This window comes from Trachypithecus francoisi, unplaced genomic scaffold (assembly GCF_009764315.1).
Source record: "Trachypithecus francoisi isolate TF-2019V2 unplaced genomic scaffold, Tfra_2.0 Lachesis_group13, whole genome shotgun sequence".
Classification (NCBI taxonomy): Eukaryota; Metazoa; Chordata; class Mammalia; order Primates; family Cercopithecidae; genus Trachypithecus; species Trachypithecus francoisi.
In genome coordinates, this window is record NW_022681458.1 from 80088196 (window position 1) to 80103515 (window position 15320).

The following is a 15320-nucleotide window of genomic DNA, read 5'->3' on the forward strand; positions in this document are numbered from 1 at the left end:
AGGTACTTACTTGTGGTACTTGTTGGTGAAGTAGTTCCTTGACAAATTTATTTTTCTTCTTTAATAATAGTCTACTCAAATTATCAATCTTAACTAGTTTCAGTTTTGCTAGACATTATTTCCCTAGAAATTATTTCATGTAAATATTTACATTTTGTTTTAATAGAATTATGCAAGGTAGTATTTTATGATTTTTTTAAATCCTCTGTTCCTATAGCTTTTTCCTTGAAATTTCTCTTTTATTATTGTTTTCTCCATTTAAAATTGTTGATTAGTCAGTAGCTTTTTTCCCAAAGACCTAACTTTTATTGGTTTATTAATTCTATTAGTTTTCAAACTCACAAAATGTTGCTTTTATGTTTTTTAATTCAGTTTTTATCAGCTTACTTTGTTGCCTCTTTTTTATTGCATTGATTTATTTTCACTCTTTCAGTTTTTTGGTATATGATTAAAGGCTATATATTTTTACTTAAGCACTGTGTAAGCTATACTCCATGAATTTAGAAATGTAATATTATTTTTCCTAGAAAAAAATGCAACTTTTGTTTTCCTAGTTCTTAACTTGAGTTGTTTAATATAGATAGTTTTTAGTTTTCCAGTAGGAAAAGTGTTTTTAAAGTATTATTTTTTGTTAAAAATTTCTGGTTTTATTGTCTTACAGTCACAAAGTCCTGTTTGTATTATTTCTCTTTTTGTAATTGTCTAAAATTTGCCCAATATTTGTTATTTGATCAATTTTCATGATTATGTCATGTGAATATGAAAAGAAAGTGATATTGCAGAATATCAAGCTACAAAAGTTGATATCTACTTTTTAAAACTCTGCCTTATTATTATGCTGTCTTCTATATCCTTACTTATTTCCTGTCCTCCAGATATGTCTTGGATTTTAAAAAGTTTATTAAAGTGTTCTACTGTTAGGATATTTCTTGGTATTTTTCATTCTATCTCTTGCAATTTCTGTTTTATGAATATTGCTGCTCTTGTTTATTTCATAGATATTCACATTTCATAGATAGTCATATATCTTATGTTATTAGTATAAAGTAGCATTTAGCATTACAAAGTATCTTATTTTTTGTTTACTAATTTTCCACCTAAATTCTACTGTATCTTAAATCATGACACTTGAGTCTTTTCTTTTTTCCATTTTCTTGCTGTTTAAAGTCACCTTTTAGTGATTTCCCTTTGTTTTGGTTGTGTCTTTTTTATACAGTGTGCGGGTTTTATGCAGTGAAAAGCTTTTCTTTATTGCTTATAAGAAAATAATACTTTAACTGATTGTAACTACAATAGATATTTACATTTATTGATGCAATAGATATGTTTGTTTTCTTGGTATTAACGTATTCTATGTTAAATATACTCTCTTGAAGTATTTCATTATGTTATCTTTTCTTTGCCCTTTTAAAAACTGATTTTTTGTTGTTGTTGTTGTTCTTTGATTCTGGTTTGGAGTTTTTTGGTTTTTTTTTTTTGGTATTTGGGAAAAATTTATAGTTTTCCAATGGTTATCTTTATAAGAAAATGTTATATACTATCCTTAACTCTTTCCTCTTCCTCAGTCAATACATTTTGGTTCCCTACTTTGAGCAAAAATAAAATTATTATGGCAAAATCCTCAATTACTTTTGCACCAACCTGATAGCTTATAATCCTTTTCTTCTTCTTCCCACCATGCAGTTTTCGTCAACAATATTCTATTTCTTAAGGCTCATCTTTGTGCTCCTGAGTATCCTTAGTCTCCTGCCACTCAGTGTGTCAGTTTAAAAAAACATCACTTGACTCTCATGTGTTACCAGTAAGGCACTCAGTGAGCTTGTCTATTTTCTTCTCCTCTCCCTCCCATTTTGTTGGGATATGGTATTTCTAGCTTGTCAAGTAGGTAACGTGTATATACTTCTTACATTTCTTTTGGCCTCAAATTTCTAGTGAAATGTATTCATGACTGTCGTTTTGTCAGAGATTCCCCAAACACAGCTTCTTAGATGAAGTATATCCCCTTTGGGAAACGTGTGGGGGTCAAATATTTTAAGAGTTATCTCGCGTTTAACATGTTTTTATATCACTTTGACATATGAAGGAGAGCCTAGGTAGATATGACATAGCATTTGGTCCATATTCTATGCCTTCTGACTCTGGTAGATATTGTTTCATTCTTTTCTTACATCAACTGTTGCTGACAAGTAGCCTGATGTCAACCTGCTTGACTATCCATTGTAAGTGACTCCGGTATCCGGGTCCTGTGCACTTTTTAAGCCCCTACTATTGTCTCTCCAGGAACTGGTGCTCATGTTACAGACCTGATCTTGAGATTTCATACTCAGTGTGAGGTCCTCTTCTGCTGAAGGTGAACTCTGTTTAATAAGTGTTCCATCACTCCAGGGAGACTTTTGTACTCCTCTTTTCTTCATTTAGTTTCACCTTGACTCTCTATTGCAGTGTGCTCTTCTGAGCCAATTTTGCTGGTATTAGCAAATCCCCCACCTACATGTAAATAAAAGTCTGTAAGTTGTCTTTCTCTAGTTAGTCCATAGGCGTGGTTTATGGGTACTTTTATTTGACTCCTCCTTTATTAAATCTCAAAGGTTTATATCGGGATCCAAGAGGATTTGGTAATTTAGGTATCTGTCATTATCTATGGGAAGCTGGAAGCCTTATCACAAAACTTTAATATTTGAGAAAGGAAATTGTTGCACTGTGTATAAATTAAGATAGAAAAATATGCATATAATGAAAAACATGGTCCCAAAAGCCTATTTTGTAAACCTAAGTATAATACCAAATCAAACACACCTCAGCTGATAATTTTTCATAATAGCAATTTTTTCCTTATGTGTGTCTAAATGACAGTACAATATTCTTTTAAAGCAATATTGGCACAAATATATTAATGTAATGTGATTCTAATATTCTAAATGTTTTACCCTGAACAGTATTACACTTGGAAAAAACTCTATCAGAATTACTAATTCATCAGTTTTCCAGATGACATATTTAGAAAAAAATTGAGCTACTGTAAAATACTATTCTTACCCCCAAAGTCTTGATCCCAAAGTTGATGACTGTTTTGATTTTCTTATACTTTCCACTAACAAATGCAATCATTAATGAATGATTCCTGGGAGTACACTTCTAATGTCAACCTCTATTTCTGTCATGAATACCAATAATGTAATTTGTTTAGGTGGTGGATACCTTGTTTAGTTTCTTCACTGTCTTCTCAAATCCTTATATTTTCCCACTGAATAGTTGTATTTCATGGTCCATCAAATTGGATGGAAGTGAAAAGAGGAGGGTACATCAGCAACATGGCAGAGAAGGGGACTTTTAAAAAAGATAATGTGTCTATTTAAAACTGAAATGTAAATGGAGAATTGAAACCTTGATTTCCTAAATGGAAGATAGTCTTTACAATAGCCTCTGGGATATAATACACAATTTATGCAACTTTATATTGTGATTAAAATAAAGTCTTATGTACAAGTTATAACAAATGCAGTAGAGATTCTGCTTCTTATTTTGTGAACCTAAGTGGTTTCCCTATGTTTTAGCCATCACTCATACAGGGAATCATTGGAGAGAGTACAAATATGCAGACAAAATTATTCCAGAGCATTACAAAGGCCCATTATTTACCACCTGTATATCGGTTTTGATTACACCCTTCCGTCATTATATGACCCAGATTTCCTTTTACTTGGTGTCAGTTTTTGAAGAATGGATTGTTAAATCAAGCAGAAAAGTTAAAAAGAGACAAATTATGCTTTGTACCTTCTGATACTATCCAATTTCTACTTCATATTTTTTCTCATCTTTGGCAAACCCCTGCTGATATTTTTTCTTTGAAGTATAATGTTACTACCAGTGTAAAATAATGCTATTGGCTATTTCAAACACTGTTGTTCCCCAGTGATAGCCACTTTTAAAAAAAATAAAGAATAGAAAAATCTGATGCACCTATTTTAGCAGACACGTCTTACCTTCAAAATTGTAATATTATTACTTCAAAACCTACATTGTAACTACCAGCTTCTGTATCACTTGAAATGATCTTAAATAAAAGTATGGTTACAAAGAAGTATACAGTGGTATTCACAAAGGCAATTTTAAACTGGCATTTCCTTTTAACCAATGCTTACTCTCTTACCAAAGTGTTTGTAATTGTGTGTGTGTGTGTGTGTGTGTGCACGTGCGTGTCTCAGAAATCCTCAGAGTGGCAGGATTTCAGTGAGAGTAATAAGAAAAAGGTTGTCGTGTGTTTGGGAAGACGTGATTTTCTGAAAATTTAAATACCTCTATTGAAATAGAGGCAAAATAAAGGAAGAGATGTGACATGACTACACAAGAAGCATAGCTTCAAAAATAGGGAGGTATTAAATTATGAAGATTAAGTAAAAGAAAAGGAGGTAAATACACAGTAGAAAATTTCGATTATAAAAAGGCATTATGATACATTGGGCTCCATATATTCTGAAAACTGAGAGACTTATTTTATATTAAATTAAGTGGTGGATCATTTCTCGCACAAATACCTAGTTTCAGAGCCAGGAACTCTACACAAAAAAAGTGAGCAGCTTTCTCTGAGAAGACCTAATTTTTCATAAACTTATTACCTGTAGAAGACATGGAATTAGCCACAATTAGATGACTTATGTCCCCTGAAATGAAGCAAATACAGAAGAAAGTGTTATGTTGATAAATCTTATCAAATTTTGATAAATACTGAATAATTTGAGCCAATTAATTGCTACATAATAGATATAAATACCAAATAAAAGATGAAATTGAACACTTTCTCACTGAAGTCTTCTGTAAAAAGTTTGCAATCTAATAAATGGAAATAATACAGAGTGAAAGAGAAAATTGTGCATTCCCTACCAAGCATAATGGGCCACATTTAAAGGAGCCAATAGTTATGGAAAAGTGAGCTCTCTTCTTTTCAGCTGTAATAGTTGATGATGTAGAATATTTGTGAAAAATGGGCTGGGGGCGGTGGCTCAAGTCTGTAATCCCAGCACTTTGGGAGGCCGAGACGGGCGGATCACGAGGTCAGGATATGGAGACCATCCTGGCTAACACGGTGAAACCCCGTCTCTACTTAAAAATTCAAAAAACTAGCCGGGCGAGGTGGCGGGCGCCTGTAGTCCCAGCTACTCGGGAGGCTGAGGCAGGAGAAGGGCGTAAACCCGGGAGGCGGAACTTGCAGTGAGCTGAGATCCGGCCACTGCACTCCAGCCCGGACGACAGAGCGAGACTCCGTCTCAAAAAAAAGAAAAAACAAACAAAAGAATATTTGTGAAAAATGGAGGAGAAACAAATTATGCGTTCTTGTTTACGTGATTAATGCCCGAGTTAACTGTCATCAAGTATAAGAGGTTTTCACTTTTACTGTTTTAGATAAATTATTTTTGTTTCACTTTAAATTATTGAAAACTACATTTGAATTTCATATGTCTTCTGTAGCATTAACCTAGTATCATACTCGGATTCACACACAGATACATGCACACTTTTTAATTTTCTAAACATTTCTTGAAGGGATTGGGGGAACATAAATTAAACAAAAAGTGGTACTTAAGTTGGATTCCCTTCTTTTACATTCCATGTCACCACATTCCCTTGAGTCTTTCCACCTCTGTAACAGCTATTTCAGTACCATTTGTTTGTTTCTCTTACTCTACTCTTAAAAGCTATTTGTTTCTCCCCTGGGAGCTGCTTTTAATATTCCTTCCTTCTTAGTCATCTCTATATACCCTGCTTGGGCAACCTCATCCTTTACTTACAGGGTAAAGACCTTCTCACAAATCATTATCTCCGGCTCATTATCTTTCTTTAGCCTTACTTACAACCTCATATATCCCACTAGATATATCATTTAGAAGATTTTAGTATTTCTGGGCGATTTAGCATTTCAAGCTAAGAACTACCTTTCCATCCTCAGCTACCATCCATTTCATCCCAACAAAAAACTGTTCCTTTTCATAAATTATGAATAGAATCATTATCCAAAGCTTCCAAGCCAGAAACCTGGACATGATACTAAACTCCTTCTATCTAATCCTCTATTCTCCCAACCAAAGGTTAGCCAAAGTCTGTGAAACACCTCTTAACTATCTCTCTCACATAGCCCGCTATAATTGTCCTACTCAGACCCTCAACACATCTTTCTTGGACTGATATAATAGTCTCATAATTGGTATTCCTGCTTTAAGCTTCTTTTCTTCAGGATTACATGTTATATTGCTGTACATCACGTCATAATCCTCCACTGTCTATGTCTTTTACAATTGTCCTCTATTGCCTAAAATATAAGACTCCAAAGCCCTGTGCATGCATAATACAATCAATCTATCATGATATAGCTTCTGATACTTCTTCAGCCTAATTTCCCATTACATCCCATATTTTAATGGGGGTTCCTTGAAACTATCATTCACTTTATGCCACCTAATTTGTATCATGTGGTGTCCCTTCCACTAAAATGCTTTCCTTCTTCTAGCATACCTATTCCAAAGGACTCTTCATCTGTGGCACACGCTTAACGTGCCCACATGGGTCCACATGTTCCTGCCCCTGTGACATCATAATACCTCATACCTGTCTCCACTACCACATTGGTCACATCTGTTTGCTTAGTAAACAAGTAACATGAATGAAGAAGGGCAGGAGTAAAAAAATATAGAGAGAAGTGAAGACTGGAAAACTGGAGAACATCTTTATCTTATTCGAGGTGGCCCATAACCCTACAGCTCTACTTCATAGTAGGGACATTTTATTTTCTTTCATATAGACTTAGTATTTTGCAAATACTAAGTATCCAGCACATATTTGTAGAAGACATAAAAAGTTATTTTTTTCCTTTAATAATTAAGCTACTTTTTTCCTACTGAATGGGTATTACTCAGATTGCCTATCAGTGGTTCTTCAAGTGTGAGACCATCAACGTCACCTTGCAATGTGTTTGAAGTGCAAGTTCTTGGGCCCTACACCAGAACAACTGATTCAGAAACTCAGAAATTCACCAACCTGTGTTTTAACAAACACTTCAAGTCATTCTGATGTCCAAGAAAGTTTGAAAACCATAGTTTAGGTTAATGAATGTTTAGATAGAACTACAAAAATAATTTTAGGTGAAAATAAATGTAAAAAAACCTGAAACTTCTGAAGTATCTTATACTCATAGTATTTTTTTAAAGTGTACTTTTTCATTTAATCTTATTAAAGTACTATAAAGGATATCCATTCTTTTTGAAAAGATTAAAATTACACTTTCCAAATCAAAGATAATTTTACTTTTACACTTACTAAAATTTTGAATTCTTCTAAAAGCTTCAACTGAAGCTAAACCTATCCACACAAAATATAATTGATAATTTAGGCACTTATCTAGCTAATTTAAGCCACTAAAATTTTATTCATATGCTTTGGACTCAATACTCTGGATAATTGACACATAAAATACACAGTTGCCTCAATAGCTACATTACTCCCTCAAATTTGTATCTCAGTTTTTAGACCTCAAGCTAAGGAACAAAGAAATTTTCCATAGAGCTGGTTTATAAAAGTGCTTTTAGAGTGTTTTTACTATTCTCCACTGGAGCTGAAAGTCATTCTTTAATTTGAAGACGAAGAGCTGCAATAGTAATATAGAGTTTCCCATTCAGTAAGCATTACCATAGAAACAATCTGTTATTCAGATGAATGTAATTAAAGGTTTTACACTGTAACTAATGTTTACTATTCTCCTGTATTTGGAAGTTTCCTCTTTTTAAAGATTAAATTTGATGAAAAAGGAAACATGACATGGTTGCAAAAAACAAATCTGAGGAAAGTTTAGTCATAGTTGCAATAAATTTTATGTCATGTGCCTTTCCCAACCCCCGGGGTTTGAACAAAGTGTCTATTTCTAAGGTCAAGAAAATTGCTAGTAGTTGAAAAAAAATACATTATTTCCTCATTGACAATGGATGTTAATGAATGCCCAAATTGGTATATCCACACCAGAGAGCCCCCATGTGAGTATAATTTGGAAAATTTTGTTACCTAGCAACACCCAATCAGTGCAGTCCCTATTCATACAGCATTTGGGTAACTGGTGTCTGTACCATTTGTGTTTGGAACAGTCCATCAAAAGAGTGTCTGTTTATGTGATGACTACATGATCATCCATACTCAATTTTGGTTAAGACGTTATCACTTTCACAGGACTTGAATGGACTTTTTAATTTGACATTTACAAGCGGAAGGAATCTATCAAAAAGAAAGTATGGGTATTGCATGCATTGATTTACTAAGCTGTTATTTTAAGCACACAGAAACTTAATTACGTGTATATTATGCTGCTGTGTTTGCTTTCATTCCCAATCCCCTCTCACTGAGAGATTTTAACCCTAAGAGGCTGAAAGCGGTCCACCACCTTGTCCTGTCTTCTGCCCTATCCCCCTTATCCAAATTCATGTTTCTTGATTCTTTGCTCTCGTGATGACCCAGCCAGATCACAAGTAGTGTCCCTCAGATATCTTCAACATTTATGAACATGTTTACGGAAGTGCTCTGTTGCTGCTGCAGCTCCTGTAATTGTTCTTATGCCTTGCTACAGCACTGACTCCGCCAACCTCCACTTACTGCCTTTAACTCACATAACTTACAGATTCCAATTAGATCCCATCCTTACTGCTCACTGTGAGATCTTGCTTTTTTCTCTGGTATCTAATACCCTAGGAAATGTCACAGGATTCTTAGCCTTTCATGGCATTGCCGATCTGATCTGCTCCTTTAGAGAATCTCGTATCTAGCTTCAAGTTTACTAGGCCAGTAGACTCCCTGGTGATCTTTTGTTATCACTGACACTAGGCCTGCTCTGGCTACAGTGGAACATTTGTCACCCACTAATCAGGGTAGCCACTTGGCTAAAACTGAGTTCACATTGAATGATAATTTTTCCCAGTCTAGCTGCTATCTACATCCTTCTTTGACAATATTCTGAGTTGTTCTACCAGCTCATAGGCAACGTTATATACCTTCCTACATATGTAGGAGTAGGAGAGACTCATGTCCTTGCAGGATCCCTCTATGAAAAATTTTCTTCCAAAAAAGAAAAAGGCAACTATGTTAGTCATTATCTCTGTTTATCCCACCAAATTTGATTTTCTTCTCTCTCTGATTCAGGAGTTAAAGTCGTGTTTCTCTGCAAATCCAGAGTTATGTGGTTGGAGAAAATTCTCACACTGATTTTAAGGCTTCAAATTTAATGTCAGGCTTGTAAGTACTCTGACATCAGAAAGGTACACAGATACCAATTCACACATCCTTATTTTGTGTGGTAATAGGTGACTGTAGGCTTAATTCAGATCATAATTTTTCAGGCCAAAAGATGGCTACATTTCTCTCTCTGTACTGGACGCTGTGGCCCTAAGCCCAGATATCTTCCTTAAGGCTGAGACAGCCCAGCTGCTGGAAATATCAGCTGTTCCCGATACACTGCTACCCCTCCCTAGAAATTGTGGTCTAAGGCAGGAAACTACCTTACCCAGCATTATGGCCTTTCCCATGGTGTGGCTTTAACCAGTGACTGGTAGATACAGGGAAGCAAAGGCCAGGTACTCTGACTTCAATTTGGCAGAACTCTGAAGGGCATATTCCTGCATTTGAGCTCCAGGAGGATTGGCCGAAGCTTCAGCTGCATATGAAAAGCAGTTTAACTTTCTCTTCTTAATCCTACCTTTTTAATAGACATAACATAATAGACATGAGAGTACTCCCTCAATAAGCCTTTTCACAATCTACTCTCAGGAATCCAATCTAAGATACCCTCCCACCACCCCAACCCTTTGTGAGGGGACAGATCTCTGCTTATGGCCTTTACAACAAACCTCACTTTACTCCCCACACAGATCCTCTCCTGTTTCACCATGGTTTCTAATTTGCTTGACTACTTGAACTTAAGGTTCTCTCTACTTTTCAGTCCATACTTCAACCTAGCGGAACCAGGCAGGAATAAACTGCTTCTAATTATATTTAATTGGGTTTTTGCAGTAAAAATATGACATAATCAAGGTTCTAAGAATTTATAGAAATGATGAAAAATTGAATGAAGGAAATGATTGGAAACTTGCCATTGTGTTGTGAGAAAAATCAATGATTAAAAATAGATGGAGAATTCTGCAGAGATTTTTTTGTTTTTCCACAAGAAAATTATTGTTTCTAATATCCCTAAATGTAGTCTTAAGTTAGAAGAATTGCTTGAAGTCAAAAATGGGTGTAATAGTTTACTTCCAAAATGTAATAGATGAGAATCAATTCACACAGGAAAGAAGTGGGGAGAGAGAGAAAGAAAGAGGGAGAGGGAGAGAATAATAGCAGCAGATTGATGAGGTCTTCTCAAATTGGAAAAGTTTAGTAAAGCCAATTTCTAAAGCCCCATTACCATAGGAGATAGGTTATAAATGTAGTTGTGATCATTATAATTTTATGAGAAATGTGACTAGCACAAATATGTCAGCAAATAAATTCAAAACTAAAAGGAATATCAAGAATCAACGAATCCTGGGGGATCTTAGGGGAGGTCAATGTTGAAGGACTTTGGTTGGAGAAGGGGCGTTAGTTATTCAACTTCTGAAATCATAAGCAAAATTGTGTGTATGCATTTATCTACATTTATTTCAAAGAGAAATCAGGATTTTCATTAGATTCTCATGTGGCTATTTATGACCCAAGAAAACACCAAACCTTGGGTAAAACTAAAATTAAATCAAGGAAATTGCTGTTTTATGCTAACCTGACATGAATTTTCTGTATGAATTTGGCAAAATATTTAACATTTTTGCATGCATACATTAAAGTTATAATTATAGACTTTTCACAGAGAAAGATGATGGGAATATCTATGTTTTCTTGGTTGAGAACTAAAAAGTTGTCATATATATGACAGGATTGATGAAGATGTGCCCTCTAAATTTATATTCAGCATCTTCACAAAAATGACATGTCCTGAGAAAGACATTATGCTAGTAGTTAATTATAACTACTATAATTATATTCATGTATATTAACAACTGTATGCCTTCTTAGATGAAAAGGATGTGTTTAAACAAAATCATAATCATGTAAGTCATTTACCAGTACTTGTAATTCTTTCTGGAAATGTGTAAAAGTGTGTGCAAAACCTTTTTCTGTTTCTCTTATTTCACATTTATTGAGTATTATAGTAAATAGGTTAAATAGTATCTATTTTAATTATTCAAGTTAGAAATCAAATATAATAAAATCTGAAGACTTAACTTGCACGGATGTTTTTCAGTGTTAAGATCCATAACAGGATTACACTCATCTATGTTTTATATTTCATGCCTGAAAGTGCTAGCATTGAGCAAAATTCTCAATGTGCATTCTTTCCGCATGAACTACAGTTAGACAACTAAATCTGTAATGCAATATAACATGGTCCTATTAACCTAGTGATGCAGAAAAGACCATCTGTACCACACTGGATATGACTAAACTATAGGAATGAACTAAATGCCTATGTGGTCATTAATTTAAGAAAGCCAGTGAATTGTTTTTTAAAGGAGGAGTGTGAAGTAAATGATGAAAAATTAATAAAAGTAGTCATTGCCTTTCAATGCATTGTAATAAGCTTGCAGAATTGATTTGTAAACTGCTTTGAAACTCAATTTCATGTACATTAAAGACTAATCAAATGACTTGGATGCAGTTCACTGATTTTCAACTTGGCAATTTACTTGAGCATATAAAAGTTATTAGTAGAGATATGTAAGAATGCTTGCAAAATAGTTATCACAATGAACTGTCACTTAATCTTATTTGCACAGATTGGTTACTCTTGTCTTTGTCTTATTAATCCAGAGTTTAATGTTGAATGTACTTGTGGTTTGTCTGTATATTGTCATGTCTTCTACCACAGAGATAAGTAGTTGAATGATGGTTACCAGAGGATAGGAAGGGTACTAGGGTAGGGCGTGGTGGATAAAGTGGGGATGAATAATGGGCACCAAAATACAGTTAGATAGAAGGAATTAGATCTGGTGTTTGGTAGCACTTTAGAGCAACAATAGTTAACAATTATTTATCGAATATTTCAAAATAACTAAAAGAGTAGAAGTGGAATGTTTCTGACACAAAAAATGGTACATGCTTGAGATGATGGATATCCCAATTACACTGATTTAATCATTACACAATATATTCTTGTATCAAAATATCACATGTACTTCATAATTGTGTACAACTATATGTCCATAATAATTAATAATAAAAATGTTTAATTCTATTTCAATGATTTGTATCATTATTAACTGCTAGACCACAAATGAAGGCTTATAATAATAAATTGGCCTCCTTAAATTCTCAAATTTTCTGTAACAGGTATTTTACATAAACTTCATAGATGAATTAAATCAAATAGAGAGGACATGGTATAGAGTTCACCCTTTTCCATGAACTGTTGAGTTCTACTCAATCAATATTTTTTGTTAAATGTCAGTCAGTACAATTCCAGGAGGTTAAAATTCTCTAATTATGGTGACCAGAGCAATTAAATAGTCTAGTTTTCCTACAGTCAAAATTGAGCACATTCTGAGTTCAGTTTAGAATCTGTTTGTGAAAATTCATTTACCATGCCAAGTCATTCGGTCAGAGCTGGGACTCAATGGTGAGGAAAATAGCCTGGGATCCTGGCCTTCTGGGGCCTATGGTCCAGTTATGGAAAAAAATTTTAAACAGAAAATCAACAAGTGCATAGTTATTAACTGTGGTGAAAGCTATGAAAGGGGTGGTAACCTGTTCAGAAGGAAGGAAAAGCTTCTCCATGAAATCACTTTGGTGCTGAAATCTAACGGATGAGCTCAGTAGGTGAAGTAAAAAGGATCAAACAGAAAGAAGCCATGAATCTGAAAGAAGCACAGGCCTCCAGGGGAATTAAAATTCCATATGACTGGGTTCTAGAGAGCAAGGAACAGAGATGAAGCTGCAGGATGGAGATAGTTTTGTCTTCCATCCCCAAAGAGAAAGTTATTGGTAGCAGGGGAAGGGTGGAATTGTGCAATAGTTTACATAGTCATATATTAATTTTTCTTTCTTTAGAGATAGGGTCTGTCTCTGTCACTTAGGCTAGGATGCAGTGGCTCAATCATAGCTCACTGTAGCCTCAAACTTATAGGCTCAATCTATCCTCCCACCACAGCCTCCTGAGTGGCTAGGACTACAGGCATATACCACCATACCTAGCTATTTTTTTTGTAGAGATGGGGGGTCTTGCTCTGTTGCCCAGATTTGTCTCAAACGGCTGACCTCTAGAGATCATTACGCCTTTTCTTCACAAAGTGCTGGCATTGCAGGCATAAACCACTGTGCCCATCCTCTGAATTTTTTAAAAGATAAAAATTATTATTTTTAAGGGTGGACAATAAAGGTACAAATGTGAAGAGTGATTGGCATTCTTTTGCAGGAAATCATGTGAACCAGTATAGTATCTTGGAAAGATGTAGCAGCAGTGAAGATGAGAAAAATGAAAATAGACATTCAGGAGGCAAAATGAACACAATTAAGGGATTGATATTAATGGAATATTGGGGATGAGTGGGAGAGAGAGAACAGTATCTAGAATGGTCCCCAAATCTCAGGTTTATATGACTGGATGGATTGTAATGCCATTCACAAAAAAAAAGAAAAAAGGAAGAAAACAAAAACCTGGGCTTGAAGGGTCAGATTATGAAATTGGACTTGTTATAAGATTGTAATGTGTCTTTCAAGTGGAGATGTTGATGAATCTATTAGATATACAGTTTTGGAATGCAGAGGAGAGGTCTGGGCTGGAGATATATATTTAGGAGTCATTGGACTGAAGACAGAATTGAATATGTGCATGTAGAAAAAAACCATCCACTGGGAGAGTACACTCAACATGGAGAAATGTTCGTGAGTTTTGAGAGTGTTCTTCCATGTTTTAGAAGCATCTTCAATGCATTGAGGAAAAGTTCATAGTAAATCTATTAAAGATAATGGTGTCTATGACATTTAAATAATATAAGAAGGTAGTTAATATTGCAACTCAAAGATCCAAGTTGACTGACCTGAAGGTCAGTGTGTAATTGTAAAGCCATGGATAATGTGGACCTAGACTACTGTGGGGACAATAAAAATGACAGATTATTGTTTGGATGCTTTGACCTCTGTTTTTATGTTATTTGAGGAGTGAAAGTTTTACTTTATTAGTTTTTTTAGTTTATAAACGAATGCATGCTTGACATAAAAAAAGATATATAAAGAAGAATGCAATACACTATACCTCCCTACTTCCAAACCCACCCACTGAGCTAGTCAACATTAAAAGTTTGAAACTTTCAATACAAATATATGAACAAATATAAGCTGTTGTTTTATTTTGACGAAAATTATATGAACACATGGAATTTACACTTGCTTTTTTTTTTTACTTAACATTATATTTGAGCAACCTTTTAAAGAATATCATAGGATTCCAAATAATAAAAATGCCATAATTTATTCAGTAATTCTCCTTCTAATGGATAATCCAATTGTTTCTCATTTTTATGCCTTTGCAATATCCCACATGTGGATAACTGAGTCAAAATAAAAGTGTATGTTTTTTCATTTTACTAGATATTGTCTGAAGACTTTCCAAAGAGTTTGTAGTAATCTGCAATCCCACCACCAAAATGTCAGAATGCTCCCCAGCATTCTTTGCCAGCACTAGATGTTATGCTTTCTTTCATTTACTGCAAAATTGAAGACTAGAAAAATAATATCCTCTTGTTTTACTTTGCAGTTTTTACTACTAGTGAGTTTATATACCTAACAATTAAAGTTTAATATTTTAATGTTATATAGTTAATATTTTAATTTTTAACATCTGCTCTTTAAAGTTTATATTTAGTTGTCCTTCTGAATCAGCCACTCTGAGACAGACATAACATTATATGCCATATTATCCAATTTTGGAGCCAAAAAAAGAAAAGAAAACAGGAAAAAGAAATCTTTACCAGTACAGTGCATCACTCTTTAAAACCAAAAGTCTTTAAGAATTCCAGATGGAATGATGAGCCTCTCATACACAGTTAACCCCACTTTGTCCACCGAAACTTGGCTTACAATATTATTGAGTACAAATCTTCTAAATATACAAGGTCTATTCTTTACCTCACCTCACTTCCTTCCTGCCTGCTCCAACACATTAGCCCTCCATCACCCACACATGTACATAGGCTGTACTCACTCCTGTGTCTATCCCTGGACTTATGATGCCCTCGATCATATTTCCTTAAAACTCTGTTCATCCT

General features: G+C 34.5%; 1 protein-coding gene and 1 long non-coding RNA gene across 3 annotated transcripts in view; one reads left to right on the plus strand and one right to left on the minus strand.

The window, feature by feature from the left end:
- KCNH7 (potassium voltage-gated channel subfamily H member 7) overlaps positions 1-15320 on the plus strand; it is a 498464-nt gene that overhangs the window by 326414 nt on the left and 156730 nt on the right. The window lies entirely within an intron of this gene.
- On the minus strand, positions 2304-6565 carry LOC117094938. Its single transcript, XR_004441734.1, has 3 exons — positions 6508-6565; positions 4617-4661; positions 2304-2487 (listed from the first exon to the last, which is right to left on the minus strand). It is a non-coding gene; the product is annotated as an uncharacterized LOC117094938 (long non-coding RNA).